Below are 18,719 nucleotides of genomic sequence, written 5' to 3' on the forward strand. Positions count from 1 at the left end.
GACGTTTTTTTTGGAACAAATATACGGCTTTTACTTTAGCGACGTTTGTGTTGTAACAACACTTACGACTTTTGCTTTAGTGACTTTTGTGTTGTTATAACTCTTTTGAATTTTACTAGAGCGACGTTCGTGGTGGGACTTTGCGATTTTTACTTTAGCGACGTTTTTTGCAGCGACAACTTTTATAACTTAGATAAACAACATTTGTGTTGTGGCAACTTTTACACTTTTACTTTAGCGGCGTTTGTGTTGTGAAAACTCTTACGACTTTTACTATAGTGACGTTTGAGCTATGACAACTCTTACGACTTTTACTTTAGCGGCGTTTGTGTTGTGAAAACTCTTACGATTTTTACTTTAGCGGTGTTTGCGTTGTGAAAACTCTTACGACTTTTACTATAGTGACGTTTGAGCTATGAAAACTCTTACGACTTTTACTTTAGCGGTGTTTGTGTTGTGAAAACTCTTACGACTTTTACTATAGTGACGTTTGAGCTATGACAACTCTTACGACTTTTACTTTAGCGGTGTTTGTGTTGTGAAAACTCTTACGACTTTTACTATAGTGACGTTTGAGCTCTGACAACTCTTACGACTTTTACTTTAGCGGTGTTTGTGTTGTGAAAACTCTTACGACTTTTACTATAGTGACGTTTGAGCTGTGACAACTATTACGACGAAAATGTTACTTAAATACAAAAGGAAAGCCGGTAGGAATCGGGTTACATTGACCCTACGTCTCTGCCAGCTGCAGTCGAAATAATGACCCTTACGATTATTAAAACAATTAATGAAACATAAGCCTCCACGACCCCGATGTAGTACGCAGCACACATCCCGAATACAAATTTAATATAAGTCCCTGTTATGGGAATCGGGGCTCAATTATAAATGTTAATTAAGGCTAGTCTTTGAAGATTGTTTCAGAAATTCGTTATGATACATGGCATTTACATAATTTGATGATACGCTTTGAACTGAAATAAGGTTGTGCTTTATAATTACGGAATCGATTTTGAATTAAAATTTTAATCAATTTAGGAGGTATGATTTTAATCGAAATTAATGTTGAAAAGTGAAGTTTTTTTTTGATTCTGTGTTTTCTTTCAGGTGAAGTTTAAGTTTGTTTATTATTAAGGGGTTAATTTTTGAAAGATATTTCCCGAATTCGGAATCTGGTTTTTCCCATAATACTATGTCATTTATCCTTTATACCTTAATCTGTGCATAACCACGGGTTGTGCACTGATTAAGCACACGGAATATTTCATCAGATTTTATAACATCAATCAAACTAAAACTATATTTCAGATATACTTACTTTTATAAAAATAAATTTCTATAAAATAGAAAAGTCTCTTCCAAAACGATTTGCGATATTCCCAAAGTTAGAATCGTTTTACATCTGGGCCTTAAAAACGTTATCTATCTGTCATATTCCTTTATTCCTACGGGAATAGGTCGAGAATTCTGGGCTGCTATGGGACGAAGGTTGCCTAAAAATGCTTCGTACCTACATATTATTGTCAAGCGCGTCTTGTTCACGAGTTTTTATCTTTTCTTCAATATTTTTATATTTTTTTAAACAGTATATGAGCTCAAGTATTTCCTCAGCAGAATTTTTGTATTTTTAACCCCTCCATCCCACTTTCCAGCAAAAGTAAGCAAAGCTCTTACGCCCCGTGTCGAATATTATAATACTAACAAAATCTATTCAGATTTCTTTATTGTTATTATGAAAAAAATATATACAAATCATAGATAATAGGCAATATTAGAACGAGGTTATTTTTTTTATTAAGAATAACTACCCAAAAAGTTCGTAATCCAGACCATAGCCTATATAAAGCTAGATGTACTAGAATATCACAGTAAAGACGGATTATGTCAGGTTTGTCGGAAGTTTATGCGGGTTAGCTGAGGGACAGCTTTTATTACACTAATCGCTAGCCTCTAAGTTATTTACAACTTAGGTCTGCGCGGCTCGTATTCATTGCGCACAATATGGCGGCCAATGTCGTCGCATAAAAACGTGTGTTTTTATAAGGAGGGATGAGGTCATTTGCTTGATAAAGTAAATTGGGCATATACATAACGCTTTTATCTCGGAAGTGGTAGGTAGAGGTGCAGCCAGGGCAGCCAATTTTCGCTAAATGTGTTTCGTCCCATGATGTGATAGGGACCGAGCCTATCGCCATATCGAGCACAAAACTCCGGGCTGATATTGAGTAGAAAAACCTAATATCACTGCTTAACCCGGGTATCGAACCCGAGACCACAGCCTCGTTACCATTGTATCCGGTAGATAGTATTTTTAAATATAAAATTGACAGTTTTTGTAACAAGCTGTCAATACCTGTAGGCTACGATTACACATGCGTCTTCAGGCTTTCTTGTTGTAAAGAATATGTTAAAAATATAAACGTCTGCGCTGCGCTTTAGATTATAATAATGGCTATCCAATCAGCGTATAAGGCGTAGGGGCGTGACGACCCCCACCGCCCACTAGTGGTGCTCACTACCACTAGTGCAAGTAGTCCACCGACTAATGGCGGTAAAACCATTCCAACACGGCGGAAGGAAGTGACAAGACACAAGACGGGCAGCAGCGTCTTGTGATGAGACTTCCGCCACTGCGATCGCCAACCCGCCTGCCAAGCGTGGCGATTACGGCAAAACCCCCCCCCTATGGTAAGGCCACATAAAAACCGGCCCCTAGTCCCCGGCGGCCCCGCTATTCCTGGCTACGGTAGCGGTCATGGTAACGGCGGGGCAAGGGGTGCTAAGAATCCCCGGCAGAGACCAGGCTACCACAACCGACGAAAACTGGCCCTGGCAACATATAACACGCGCACACTGCGGACCGACGAGAAGTTAGTCGAACTGGAGGAAGAAGTGAGCAGGTTACGGTGGGACGTTATAGGATTATCTGAAGTCCGAAGACAGGGGGAGGACTCGATAATCCTCAAGTCAGGTAACCTGTTCTATTTCCGGGAGGGCGACCAGCAGTCCCAAGGTGGTGTCGGGTTTATCATCCACAAGTCCCTCGTAAACAACGTCGTGAAGATCGAGAGTGTGTCGGCAAGGGTGGCGTACCTGATACTCAGAATCACCAAACGGTATTCGCTGAAGGTTATTCAGGTCTACGCCCCGACCTCGGCACACTCCGATGATGAGGTGGAGGCTATGTACGAGGATATATCTCGGGCTATACATAGCTCCCAGACCTACTTCACCGTTGTTATGGGGGACTTCAACGCGAAACTGGGCACACGTAGCGGCAACGAGCTGAAAATGGGGAAATTTGGGTATGGGCAACGGAACGCGCGGGGTCAGCTGCTGGCCGACTACATGGAGAGGGAGGGACTCTTTATGATGAACTCCTTCTTCAAAAAGCGTAGTCAGCGCAAGTGGACCTGGCTGAGTCCCAAGGGTGCTACCAGAAATGAGATTGACTTCATCATGTCGACCAAACGGCGTATATTCAATGATGTCTCTGTGATCAATGCGGTGAAAACCGGGAGTGATCACCGAATGGTAAGAGGCACATTGAATCTTAACGTATCGCTTGAGAGGTCTCGACTGATGAAGTCCATGCTCCGACCAGCATCTGCCCATATCAAAAACCCCGAGAGCTTTCAGCTCGAACTCCGGAACCGCTTCGAGTGCTTAGGTGAGTGCGTAGATGTGGATGAGTATAGCAACAGGCTCGTGAAAACTGTCCAGACGACTGGGTCTAAGTTCTTTAAGACCCAGCGTCCAAAAAGAACTCAAAAGATCTCAGATCCCACCCTACAGCTCATGGTAGAAAGACGCAAGATGGTCCTGCAGTCTTCTGGTGACGTGACAGTCTGCCGGAGGCTCAATCGACAGATCTGTAAGTCCCTGAAACGTGATATACGCCAATTCAACACTAAATGTGTTGAAGAGGCTATTGAGCGGAACAGGGGCTCTAAGGTGTTCGCCAGGGATCTGTCCATTGGGCAAAGCCTGCTGACCAAACTGAAGACCGAGGACGGCAGGATTATATCTTCCCGACCGGAGCTCATGGGTGAGGTAGAGAAGTTCTACGGACAGTTATACACCTCAACACGACGACCTGTTTGCAGTGCGGCCACAGATCCAAGAGCCCCACTAATCCGACACTATACCGAAGACATCCCGGACATCGACCTGTGCGAGATTAGTATGGCTCTCGGGCAGCTGAAAAACAACAAGGCTCCGGGTGATGACGGAATAACAGCAGAGCTTCTAAAAGCGGGCGGACAGCCAATATTAGAGGCTCTCCAAAAACTATTCAATTCCGTCATTCACGAGGGTACCACGCCCCAGGCATGGCACAGGAGCGTGGTGGTGCTCTTCTTTAAAAAGGGCGATAAAACCCTTTTAAAGAATTACAGACCCATCTCGCTCCTGAGTCACGTCTACAAGCTGTTCTCGAGAGTCATCACGAATCGTCTTGCTAACAGTCTCGATGACTTCCAGCCTCACGAACAAGCCGGATTCCGAAAAGGCTATAGTACCATAGACCATATACACACGCTGCGGCAGGTTATACAGAAGTCCGAGGAGTATAACCGGCCCCTCTGTCTAGCGTTTGTGGACTATGAGAAAGCCTTCGATTCGATCGAGACCTGGGCAGTGCTTCAGTCTCTCCAGAGGTGCCAAATTGACTATCGGTATATTGAAGTGTTGAAGTGCCTATACGAAAACGCCACCATGTCAGTCCGCCTCCAGGATCAGTACTCGAAACCTATCCAGCTACAGCGTGGCGTGAGACAGGGAGATATAATATCTCCGAAACTGTTCACCGCTGCACTGGAAGACGTCTTCAAGCTTCTGGACTGGAGAGGACTCGGCATCAACATCAACGGCGAGTATTTGACTCACCTTCGATTTGCCGACGATATCGTAGTCATGGCTGAGACCCTAGAAGACCTTAGCGCAATGCTCGATGACCTCAATAGCGTTTCCCAACAAGTGGGTCTCAGAATGAACATGGATAAGACAAAAGTCATGTCTAACCACCATGTCAGACCCACCCCTGTCAAGATAGGAGACGCTACACTTGAAGTTGTCGACGAGTACGTCTACCTGGGACAAACAGTCCAATTAGGTAGGTCCAACTTCGAGAAAGAGGTCACTCGTCGAATCCAACTCGGCTGGGCAGCGTTCGGGAGGCTCCGACACATCTTCTCGTCCCGAATACCGCAGTGTCTCAAGACGAAAGTCTTTGACCAGTGTGTGTTGCCAGTGATGACATATGGAAGTGAGACGTGGTCGCTCACTATGGGCCTTGTCAGAAGGTTGAAAGTCACTCAGAGGGCAATGGAGAGGGCTATGCTCGGAGTTTCCTTGCGGGATCGAATCACAAACGAGGTGATCCGCAGGAAAACCAAAGTAACCGAAATAGCCCTTAGAGTTGCGAAACTCAAGTGGCAGTGGGCAGGGCACATAGCTCGTAGAACTGATGGCCGTTGGGGCAGAAAAAGTTCTGGAGTGGCGACCACGAACCGGGAGACGCAGCGTAGGCAGGCCCCCACGAGATGGACCGACGATCTGGTCAGGGTCGCCGGAGTCCGATGGATGAGGGCGGCCCAGAACCGGTCCCTGTGGCGCTCAATGGGGGAGGCCTATGTCCAGCAGTGGACGACTCAAGGGCTGAAATGATGAATCAGCGTCAACAACGTTTGAGTGACGGACGATCGGATACGGAATTGTGAGGATTTTTCGTGCCCCGTTACCCGAGATTGAGGCCTCCGATATAATACCCTTTGTGGAAATAATTACTGCCTCTAGTTTATAAGAAAAGTAGGTTTGATGTAATACGGATTGTGAGGATGTAGGTCTGATTTTTGGGGGAAATTCTTTGTTAGTTTTGACCCGGTTTAGGTCTGTTTAATTTATGATTGGCATCGATGGGTTTCTTATGGAGCGTTTAAGTAAGGATCACTCTTTTTTATACGGGTATGTGAAGTACTGGTAGACGAATGTCCGCAGCTTCAAATCCCAAGGGCACAAACGTCTGACTTGTCTAAAATCCTGTGTGTATTCTTTGTGAATTTATCGTTCGCTTTAACGGTGAAGGAAAACATCGTGAGGAAACCTGCACATCTGAGAAGTTCTCTATAGGAATTTCGAAGGTGTGTGAAGTCTACCAATCCGCACTAGGCCAGCGTGGTGGACTAAGGCCTAATCCCTCTCAGTAGTAGAGGAGGCCCGGGCTCTGCAGTGGGCAAGTATATAATACAGGGCAGATATTATTATTTTATTATTATGCAAAGTGATCTACTTCCCCAGATGGTAAGTGAAGGATCAAGATGGTGTTGACTGACGAGAGATGAATACCTCTATTGGCCTCTGTTTGCAACCCTCGGCAGTCGACATAATTATGCCGGCCTGTTGCAGCCAGATACACAGGCTGATCCTGGAACGCAACGCGTGGGCCACTATGGCTATTTTTTTTATTATGTATATTTATTTACAATATTACACCTAAAATTTTTTCTACCAAAGGATATCTATCTTGGTATTCTTAGGCCGTCGTCACACGGTCAAATTACATTTTATCCCTACAATTCCACAATGACTTTCTTAATACTTCGATGTCAGGCAAAAGGGTTGATTTAGAATTCCGCGTATGACCTAGGTACCCTTATTTGTCAAGTATAGCCTTTTGTGTTGTCAGACCCTTGTAATCTTGAATTACTATAATTTACAATAGAATTTTTGTGAGTTACGATTTGTTTTGGTTTAAAGGGTATTTCCGCTTATATATGGGCTCTGATCATCGATATATATGCACTAGATTTAAATGTAGATATATATGTACTATATTTGGCGTTCCGAACATTCACTGTGTTCAACTGAATTGAACTGGAATCCATTCAAACTGACTTTTGTATGATCAATATTGACAGCTTGTGGTTGTGTACGGTGTGGCGCTCATGATATAAGAATTCGAACTAAAAAATATAAGTCACATAAGTAAAATTATTAGTTGTTCAAGTTAATAAATAGGTTATAACAGTGACGTTTTGGTTGCCATTTTAGTTCAGATTTTGAACAAATAGTTTAAATGGACGTTCGTGTCTATAGAATATACATCAGTGGCTCTGCTGCTTTATTTCGAATAAATTGTAACCAACCTCAAACTTATTGTATAATATATCGACAATTGAAAGGTTGATTGACTTACGCCCGAAATTAATAACCAATCCTAATCCAATGTATGCTATCAAAGATTGATAATTCATTCGTTTTTATGGATAAAGCATGCCAATAACCAATCCATAGAGTGAGTAAGCTATCACTAACAATAATCGATCTTTGAGAGGACGGATTACAGATCATAGATTACCCTCTGTTTGAAAATGACAGTTTACGCTTGCCAATACTCTATCTACCCGATTTGACATTTGATTTGATTGTTGTAAACAATCGCATTTTCCAATCGGACCAATTCTTCAGTTTACTCCATATGTTTTGAATATCGCTTACACTGATTTTGAGGGAAACGAAAAGGCAATGGAAATATCCATATTCTCTAGTGACAGTGACGACAGTGATTTGGAGGGACTAGCGATACTGATAGTAAAAATAGCTAAACTGAAAGTCGCGCTTCATCACGGGTAATGAAAAGAGTTAACTTCATGCAGACCCTGAATGAGTTTGATTTCACGTTTAGATTAGGCTTCCGAAATATGCTTGCCAATCATTGTTAGTTAAACTGATGCCGTATATCCGTGTTACTTCTATGTACAAAGTAAATAATTTTTGACATTATTTACAAAAAATATTGTACCTACCGAACTATGAGATAGGTACTAACAAGGGGCAATTGCATCGTTTTTTAAGAACTATGGTGTTTCTCCATTCTATCAACTTTTGCTGAGGAATAGGAAATATTTATATTGTCTTTTCAGGATACTTGGTACATGGAAGCGTCGCTTCCCTGTGATTGCATTGACATTACGTTTATCTTTACCTAAAGTTCAAGCAATAATAATTGCAACTGCAGTTTTGCACAATATTTGTCGGAATCACAGGTTAGAGGAAATTCCAACCGAAGTGGAGTTATCAACTGCTGATACTATTAATTATGAGAACAATATAGAGAATCAAGATGTTGGAGAAAGAACAGCAAAATAACTTCTTTACTTAGTAAAATAAAATACCTTTGCAATCACTGTTATTAGTTTTATTGATTATCTACATTTGTAATTCAAAGTAACAATTATTACAATTAACATAGTTTTATTAGTTAAAAGTTAATATCACAGAAACAGGCAACATTTCCATACATTATCTATACTATCTATACTATTATATAAAGCTGAAGAGTTTGTTTGTTTGTTTGTTTGTTTGTTTGAACGCGCTAATCTCAGGAACTACCAGTTTGAACTGAAAAATTCGTTTTGTGTTGGATAGCCCTTTATTTGTGGGGTGCTATAGGCTATATATCATCACGCTATGACCAATAGGAGCGGAGCAGTAATGAAACATGTTGCAAATACGGGTACAATTTATTAGTTTTAAGAGCTTCCGTTGCGTGCGCTGCGTAAACGGTTAAAGTTATGCAACAATGATGTATGACGGGATTGTTCCTCTTAAAAAGTTCTAAAAAATATATTATAAAACAAAGTCCCCCACTGCATCTGTCTGCCTGAACGTCTTAAACTCAAAAACTACCCAACGTATTAAGATGAAATTTGGTATGGAGACAGTTTGAAACCCTGGGAAGAACATAGGCTCCCGGGAAACTACTATTTTTATAATGGAAAACTTTAGCCTGAAAAACTTTATAACGCGGGCGGAGCCGCGAGCAAAAGCTAGTAATTATATAAAGCTGAAGAGTACGTTTGTTTATTTGTTTGTGTGAACGAACTGATGTCAGGAACTTCCGGTTCGAATTGAAAAATTCTTTTAGTGTTGGATAGCCCATTTATTGTGGATGGGTATTATATAGGGTATATATCATCACACCATGACCGATGGAACCAAAAACGGGTAAAATTGATTACTTCTGAGAGCTTCTGTTTCGTGCGCTGCGTAAACGGTTAAAGTTATGCTACAATTATGTATAACGGAATTGTAATTTGTGCCATAACACTGGATAATGTGTACAAAGTCCAATTATTATTATTATAAGGCACCGAGTTTACTGCGTACTTCATACTAAAAACTAAATCCTTTAAATATTTATTAATATATTATGAACAATGTTATTAAACTTCAGTGTCAAAATATGTTAGCAACCACGTTACTCACGTTCCATTTCAACTCATTAAATAGTTTGTACCATAAATATGACATGTACTAATTATTAATTATTTCTTTTGAGGGCTAAAATGCATAAAATATTTTTTTATTACTCCAAGTCTTATTTTTAGCAATTGGACAAATATTTAAACGAATAGTTTGTATGGATAATACAAAATGTATTTTTTTTACGAATGGAATATCCTGCATAAAATGGAATGGTCAGGAGGGAACGCATCTGGACACGATTGCCAGCGATCTATCTTTGAAGGCAAGCAAGGATAGGCGAGTTAAGATATTGGCATGCCGGTAGGAGAGCAATCGAAAGATAGTCGGCAATCTAAGATAGGTTTCAGTCTTGGATAGCAGATACATTATTAATTTCGGGCGTTAAGAGACATTTTCGATAAATATTAACTAAATTAAAAAACCTAGAAAAAGTGCTGATTTTAAATATGTACGAAATTTAACCGCTGATATGATATCAGCCGTGCATCTTTTGCGTAGTCATAAGTTTTAAATATATTTCCTATCAATTTTGACAGACCCATTTGTTATACGGATATCACAATCGCTTCAGTGAGTTATGACCAGATTTGACGGCCATTTAGCATGCCTCGTGACTCTAGAATAATTAAACACTGCAGTTCGAAGTGTTTCCTCTATCAAACACTTTCTAAAAAGTAATTCTTGTATACTTGTCATAGATGTTATAATTGCATGTTCTTTAAGATTAATATTTTCATGCACTTACGCGTTTTATCTCCGAATTGGTAGACCGAATTGGTAGATACACGAATAACGGGTGCATGCACTTTTCCGCCAAATGTTTTTTTTTTTTATTTATTTATGTGGAAACAAACAGTCATATACATTTATTTTACATTTATAAGAACCTAAGTTATTTATACTAATATAAATCGGATGATGTTGACCTCTAGTGCCGAAAGTTAATGTGAATTACAATAGTTTAGTTCTCCGTGAACAACATAAAAATAATTTCTTGAGGATATAAGATAATTAACGTGTGAAAGAGATGTTTAACAAATGTTGCAATATGTCCATGTTGTTAACAGTTTTAGTTTCTAAAAGTAGAAGCTCCAATAAATATATATTTACCAAAACCAACAATTAGAGAGCAATGCAAATCAAGTGCATACAACATAATTATGATGTATTCCGTCCTACGATGTGTTTATTATATTATATTAAAATCTAAAAAATCAAGTGATACAACATAATTATGATGTATTCCGTCCTACGATGTTTTTATTATATATTAAAATCTAAATACGATATAGTATTTATATTCAAAAGGAGACTGTTATACTAAATTTCCATACAATTTGCCACGTCGTTGGATGTTTGTAATTATTTCGCGTAAACCCCGTAATGCGCGGCGTCACCGGCGCGTCACGCGCTGTTTGCACCCAGCTTACTCTACAACGATTAGAGTGCTTCCAAACGTTTATATATACCCTTACAACTAAAGTAACCTAACTCAATATATAATTTCTGATTTTGTTAAAAAACGCCCTTCCAAAGCATGCTCCATAGCTCTATGACGAGAATAAGACAAAATTATAAAATAGAAACAGATTCTCAACTTCGAAGACCCAATTTTGTTTTCAAACTTTTTTATTCGTTTCCCAGTAATCGTCTTTTTTAGGTTAGGTCACTCAGTTCTAAGGTTGCGCTATACTAGTGAGCAAAAAAGTAAAGTGCTGGTGGCAAACATTGTCCAATCCATCTTCAAGAGACAACTCGGTGGTTAAACGCAATTATTTAAACAATAAGCTAGATAGTAATAATAAAACACTATGACAACAGATTTCACAACCGCTTCCAACAGGCCGGCATAATTGTGTCGACTGTTGAGGGGTATTCATCTCTCGTCAGTCGACATTCTATTGAACATCACTTCACTTACGATTACGTGCAGCATGGCCGCTTTGCCCTCACCTTTTAAAAAAAAAGGTGGATATCCAATGCTGCGCTTTCCAACACGTGGTCTCCGCTCGAAAATCTATATATATGTCGTCATCGAGTTGATTTTTTTAAATGGAACGCCAACGCCATCTTATGGCATTCGACAGAATCTTCGCTACACACAAAGAGAATTATAATATATATGGAAAGCTACACAGCTCAATGAGGATGTCAGACGACATCAAGAAGGCCGGAAAGCTAGCAGTCAAAGAGAATGACAAGCCTATGAAAAATTTGCAATTTAGGTGGTTTTAAATCATGTGATCGAATAATATTATTGGAGAGTGCTGTGGGTGCGTAGAGACTGTCTCACGTTCCGTAGTAGTTTGTGTTGTTGGAATTACAATTGTTTCGGGACAAAAACTACAACTACTAAAATCTGACATCGGTTATTGTGATCCAACATATCTCCACATACGGCCACGATACTTAGTAGTAACAAGCTATGGAAGATGATAACGAGCATACACCTTGCCTGCCGTTATAAATAAAAGAAAGTGGTGTTAGTTACACTATTTATAACTCAAAAACGGATGAACCGATTTGGCTGTAAATTGGTGGAGAGGTAGCTTAGAACCAGGAGACAGACATAGGATACTTTTCATCCCGTTCCCGCGGGTACGGTTCGTGACATAAGACGTGGTATAAGAAAGTAAAATTTGGTATGGAGATAGTATAAGTCCCTGGGAAGGTTATAGGCTACTATCTCAGGAAAATATATAGTGGGACTTTTATCCCGGAAAACTCCTTCACGCGGGTGAAGCCGCGAGCAAAAGCTAGTATTTTATAAATTAAAATATTAACCTAAAGTTTATTGTACATTGGCCAACTAATGAAATACTCAAGTCTAGGTTGAAATACTGGCGGAACCAATCTTATCTACTTTGAATATTAATGTGCATTAATTTAAATAAATCGCGCAACTCAACTTACATTGCTAGAATTTTACTTAAGAGTTATTTATATTGGCATAATGTGAAAATGTAGTGTACTAGTTGTTGCTCGCGGCTTCGTTCATGTGAAAAGCATTTCCAGCTATAATGCCGAAATTTCTCGGAAAGCATGTAAAGCCTGGTTCTGCGCCCGATCTCTACGGTCATGTCGGATTGCCGTCTCACCGGACTATGAGAGTGAAGGAACAGAGAGTGCACTTTTGTATTGCGTACACGTGTGCACTACAATATCTCCTGCGTGGCTGATCTCCGTCGAGATTGGCTGTCGTCGCCGAAATTCGGATAGGAAGGAAACAAAATTACCACACTATGAGAGTAAAGGAACAGAGAGTGCTTGTGTACTGCACACACTTGTGCACTATAATATCTCCTGACTGATCTCTGTTGAGATTGGCCACCGTAGTCGAAATTCGATAAAGAAAGAAACAAAATTACCGGACTATGAGAGTGAAGGAACAGAGAGTGCTTGTGTATTGCACACACTTGTGCACTATAATATCTCCTGGCTGATCTCTGTTGAGATTGGCCACCGTGGAATTCAGCTAGGACAGATTCATTATGATAATTTATTTAAGCCAATGCTCAAATCTCATCGCTCATTATTAAATTCCATTTTACTATTACCGAATTGCATTTTCATTTACCATTTTAGAATCTAATTGAAGTTATTCACGTACGTTGATAACGAGTACAAAGCAAATGTTCCTAACGAATGCTGCAAATTACGTTTTGGGATAGGTATTATTTTTTGTTCTAATGATTAGGGATTTTGTTAGACGAGCTTGCCGTTCGCCTGGTGATAAGCGATATGACCGCTTATAAACAGTAGAAACACCATCCAACACCTTGAATTACAAAGTATTTTTTGGCCACCACTCTAATAACCATCAAATGAAGTTTAGCCAGCGTTTCACGTTTCAATATTGCTCAGGTCGACATAATAGGATAGTTGAAAACTTTTTTAAAATACATTTATCAAAAATGATTTTTATCCAAAATCTATCGGAAAAATGATTTTTAAAATCCACGCAATAATAAATAAGTTATGAAGCTTTAAAATGTGTTGGCGAGGGAGGCTGTCAAATTACAGTAATAGTGAAATTACAAAGTATTGTTTGATATTCCAACGCGCTCGCTATCCTGCTATAGCCTATTTTGCTATTATATCCAGTAGTTACACTGGCTACAATGTCCTTCAAACCGGAACACAACAGTAAGTACACTCTTCTGCTTGGTCGCAGAAATAGACATTGCGGTGGTACTTACCCAGGCGGACTCTCACATATGAGAGACCTACCACCAGCGGAGTTGAGTTGAGTTTTTGATTGTCAACTTATTTTTGTCGATGACTGTACAAAATTTAACCCCGCGAGAGCTGTAAACCGAGCAGTAAAGCCATGAATGTTTCAAAAGCTTTCACATCAAACTTTTACTAGATAACAAAAGCTCCTTTTATGTCCTTAAGTAAATGAAGCGTGTACGTTAAGGCTATGGAGGCAATGTTTTGCTCATACGTTTAATATTATTGTTAATTTAGTCCTTTTATGGTTCGATTTTAACCGACTTCAAAAAGGAGGTTCTGATATGTATGCGCGCAAGGACTCAAATGAAACGTCAGATTGTTGGAATCGTACTGAGTTTATTTGCTGACATGATATATGCCTGCAAGTACAAACCTAACAGGTTCTTAAATCGACGTATTTTATTTCGACTAGAGAAATTAACAAATAAACGGCAAAATATGCAAACTTAAATTCAAATTAGTCACCGAATCCAAAAATTGATAACCAGTATATACCTGTTATATTAAACTAATTCTGTTTTTTTAGTGGTTTTAAAAAAATAATTTTGAAGTTTAATATTTGTGCATAAAATATACGGCAAAGTGCCTCTGCTGAATGCAATACTTATTGATATTATATCTTGCCAGTCTTCACAATTATGTCGGCCTGAGTAATATTGAAACGTGAAAAGCTGGCTATACTTAATTTAATGGTAAGTAGAGTGATGGCCAGATGATTATCCCTCGCCAATCGACACAATATCCGATCTATTTGATCATTTTAGTGAAAAAGTACAAAATAATTGCATCAAATATTTTGTCATTGAAAGCTAGCCCGCGCGTGACCATGAAGGCTGTCTTTAAAACGTAGGAAGAAAATTATAAAAAAAATGCGATAAAATCCGAAAACTAGCATTCTATCAATTTCTAACCGTTACGTAAACTTAAGAAATGATTATCGATATTTAGTATTACTATTATAAATACCATTTGTGAAGTATATTCGAAATAAAGGCAAAACGGATTTGGATGAGATGCATGGAGATATGTCCAGGATTAGCATGTAAGCTACTAGAGACAAAGCTTACTGTAAGCTACTTTCTTTATTCAGTAGAACTTGAAGTGTGCGAACGGAGCCGCGAGCAATACATTGTGAAACTGAGGTGGATGACACGCCTCCACGTGTCGCGTTTCGCAGTTTGTTTTGTGGTTCAACGGCCTAAGGATGTTGACAGCTTCAGAATTCATATAAAATATTCCTTTTTATCATAAACATACAAAGTATATCTACTACGTATATTTTGTGCCAAATTCTCTCCAATGTTATGATAATAAAGATAAGGTAATGAAGTAAGTATAATAAAATATGGTTTTTATACTTTATTTTTATATGAAAATAGCAGGGACTTCGCCAGTAAGCAGAGTGAGGTTCAGATATAATGTCGTCTTCCGAGATATGATGATTATGTTTACGAGAATGTTAGACATTAAAATAAAACTATTTTACGGATTTTATCGCGTGTTTTTATTATATTTTTCTCCCGTTTCGATGACTGCAGACTCGTGGTCACGGGGCGGACTGAGGTGTTGGTCATCCGCAAAGTCGAAGTCCCAATATCTACCTACATTTTACATTATTATACTACTTTAATTTTTTTTTAGCTATTGGTAGTCCGATTTACTTAGAATGAGCTCACAGTGTCTTGAGGTCTGGCAGCCGGTCTTTTGGGCTCCGATTTAATTAAATGTAGAACAGGATCCCAAGCTTGTGCAAGCTTCCAACCATCTTCCCTATTGAAATTTGGGTGTTTTTTAATTTCAATAGCCTCGCGAATCATCCTAGGCAGGAATCGGTGTTCTTTGGCAAGGATTTGTAGCTTGTCTAATCGCAAATAATGATTGGAGCCTCCTTCAGAATGTTCAGCGACTGCAGACTTCGTAGAGCGTCGGTGTTTCACGTCAGCTATGTGTTCTTTTACGCGGGTCCCTATATTTCATTTTGTTTGTCCCATTTGGGGCAACCATGTATGGGCTTGAGAATGATTAATAAAGGTAATTAACTCTCGTACAATTGTCAGAGCGAAACATACTGTATTTTATATATTTTACCGATATTTGTTTGTGAGTGATCTGTGTTTGGTTTCAAAAGGCGGCAAATGAAATTTGCAATGGCAATAATTCTACATCTCTAATGTCTACAGGCTGGCTTTTACTAAAATGGTTGGTATTCCACCCTTAATGCTAGACAAAAACCTAAACAATACAACAGTAACTCAGTTCCCCATCCTTTGAACTGTATTTAACCCTAATAAATAAATTTTATGTAAATCCGATAGATAAACAGGCAGGACGGGACGAACTTTGTCAGACAATTTATGTCTAGTGTTTTAGCTTTGAGCGAAACATTGTTTTTGGGGTTGGGTTGTTTTTGACTTTGGCGTTCAGTATTTATAATTATAAAGTCGGATTACTGTGAAGTGTACAACAGCCTTATAGAAGGAATTTAAACAAATGTGAACCTTATGTCTAGTCAGATATGGAAAAATTTAAAAAATCCTCTGTTTGCCTATATCTGTCAAAGATGTACTAAACTAGATGTTTCTCGTGGATTCCCCGGTGCTTAAGATCTTTCTCAATATTAAAAGCCCATACTGTAGGTACTTTAGGGAAAAAATATCATTTGTATTAATCCAGCGCATGGTATATGTGCTAAATTTCATCCAAATTCGCTCAGCGTATTTACACTTATACCAATATAAGTACTAATACTATAGACATAAGATACACATTTACATTTACATATTTATTTTAGTTTCTTTGTTTTTTATTACTTAAGTTAACTTGTAATTCAGATGTGGCTGTGTAATGTGTTCAACCTATAATAACTACTTTCCCCCTTATTCATAGAGGTTATTTATCTAAGGACGGAGCATTGCTGTGATAACAAGTCTGTTTCTCTGCTTTTTTTATCTGACAGCTTGCTGTTTGTTCAGCTTTGTTTATCTGACAGCCAACTAGATTCAAGTTGTATCTCTATATTAGCCAATCACAACGGCCCTATGTCTACGCACTACGAAGGCTGCCATGCCGTCAGCACTGAGAAACAGACTTGTTATCACAGCTTTACTCCGTCTTTAGATAAAAAACGTCTATGAATGAGGGAGTATGTCTTTAGTTTTCATTTTGTTAATATATATTGAAACGAACGGAGACGGTTGAAAGACTTGCTCAATTTTTTTTAACTAGGTTAAAGAAACATAGAAAAAAGTGATTTTAACTATGTATGAAACTTTGTATCTAAAACATGTCGCTTAAGTCGTTTACAAATAGATGCATCATAGACTATCAAAATTGCACATAAAAACAAAGTCGCTTTCTCTGTCCCTATGTCCCTTTGTATGCTTAAATCTTTAAAACTACGCAACGGATTTTCATGCGGTTTTTTGAATAGATAGAGTGATTCAAGAGGAAGGTTTATATGTATAATAACATCCATTAAATAGTGGAGAAATAATGTTATTATGTTATGTTATACCCGTGCGAAGCCAGTGCGGGCCGCTATGTTTTTATATACAACGTTCACAGTTTTTATGTTGTGTATTTAGTATCAGCATTGCACCCGTGCGAAGCCGGGGCGGGTCGCTAGTTAACTATATAGTCACATAGCTGTACAGCCCGAGCAGCTTGCATTGATACGGCCCGAATGAGCAGGAGCGTCGACCGCCCCGTCGCCACGACAGTCGAATAATAATTAGTTAAAAAATAAGTTAAATAGTGTATACTAGTTACTAACATATGAAATGAAACGATTTTTTCATTCACAATTGGAGTATTATTTGTACATCGTTTAAAAACACAGGAAGGCATTTTATTTATAAAAATACAAAAAGTGAATAAGCAGGACTAGCCGTGACAGTAGTTGGAGGTTCACTGAGTGAATGTCGGGCAATTACCTTGCTTTTGTCTTGCCAGTATTGAGCTCGGACAACGTATCTATGTAATAAAAACACCTCAGGCTTAAGTCAATAAGCTTATCAACCATCGATATGCTGTTGGTGTAGCATAGAAATAAATAAATAAATTCCTTTTATAAAGCTGGTGTATACGTCACAGTAATCAGATACGTACGAAGTGAGATTTACCAACTTCGCTGTTTTATACATAACGCATGGCATCTTTTTATGACTTTATATTTTACTTTCAGAACTTTTCCTCCTTGTCAAAACTTTATAGCTAAAAGTTTTAAGATGTTGCTGTTTTATGATATACGATTTGCTTACAAATTTTATAACTGTCATAAAAATGGTTGTCAAATAGCCAATCTGCATAACAATCGACATCTTGAGGAAGGTGTTAGGCACCGCGCAGGCGTCATATTATTGCCGAGAAATTCTGGCACCGACAATTTCAGTTTATTCAGCTATGTCGGTTTCAGTATAGTCTGATTTAGCAATAAGTTTACAGCGTTGGAAAAACCCAGTCGCGAATATTTTTGTCCTGACCCGGGACCTCAGCGCGGTAGTCTCACTCGCATCGCCATTACAACTACACCACCGAGCCAATTGTTTTTTTTTTTTTAATTCGCATGTTCTGAGCTGGTCACCCTGAGAGGTAATATGATCCGAAAAGTCAAAGTTGCTATATCTACGTACATTTTACAATTATATTTTTTTTTAAATTTTAGCCCTTGGTGATCCGATCTACGCAAAATAAGCTCACATGGTCTTGAAGTCTGGAGAAAATTATAATAACTATTATATCACTACCTAGTATAAAACAAAGTCGCTTTCTCTGTCCCTATGTGTGCTTAAATCTTTAAAACTATGCAACGGATTTTGATGCGGTTTTTTTTAATAGATAGAGTGATTCCAGAGGAAGGTTTATATGTATAATAATAACATCCATTAAATAGTCAGCATTGCACCCGTGCGAAGCCGGGGCGGGTCGCTAGTAATACTATATAACAGCTGTTAGTATGGAATTCCACCATTGATAAGGGCCTGTGTTTCTTGATGAGGGACTGATTCCCTTCATAAGGGTCGTAAATTTGAATGCTTCTTACGAAGTACCGACCCCATTCTCGATGAATTGGAGACAGACAGCTTTCAAACTTGGTTATTTTGATAGCTCTTCAAAGTTAAGTTTATGTATATATTCCATGCCTTGATGACGCAGTTATGCAACTACGCTATTAGGTTTCTGGTTTGAATCCCGGGTCGGGAATAGATAACTTC

At 38.8% G+C, this 18,719-nt stretch overlaps 1 protein-coding gene across 6 annotated transcripts in view; it reads left to right on the top strand.

Annotated features, from left to right (window-relative positions):
- Positions 1-18,719, top strand: part of LOC115452742 (sex peptide receptor) — a 245,348-nt gene that overhangs the window by 62,274 nt on the left and 164,355 nt on the right. The window lies entirely within an intron of this gene.

This window comes from Manduca sexta, chromosome 2 (assembly GCF_014839805.1).
Source record: "Manduca sexta isolate Smith_Timp_Sample1 chromosome 2, JHU_Msex_v1.0, whole genome shotgun sequence".
Lineage (NCBI taxonomy): Eukaryota > Metazoa > Arthropoda > Insecta > Lepidoptera > Sphingidae > Manduca > Manduca sexta.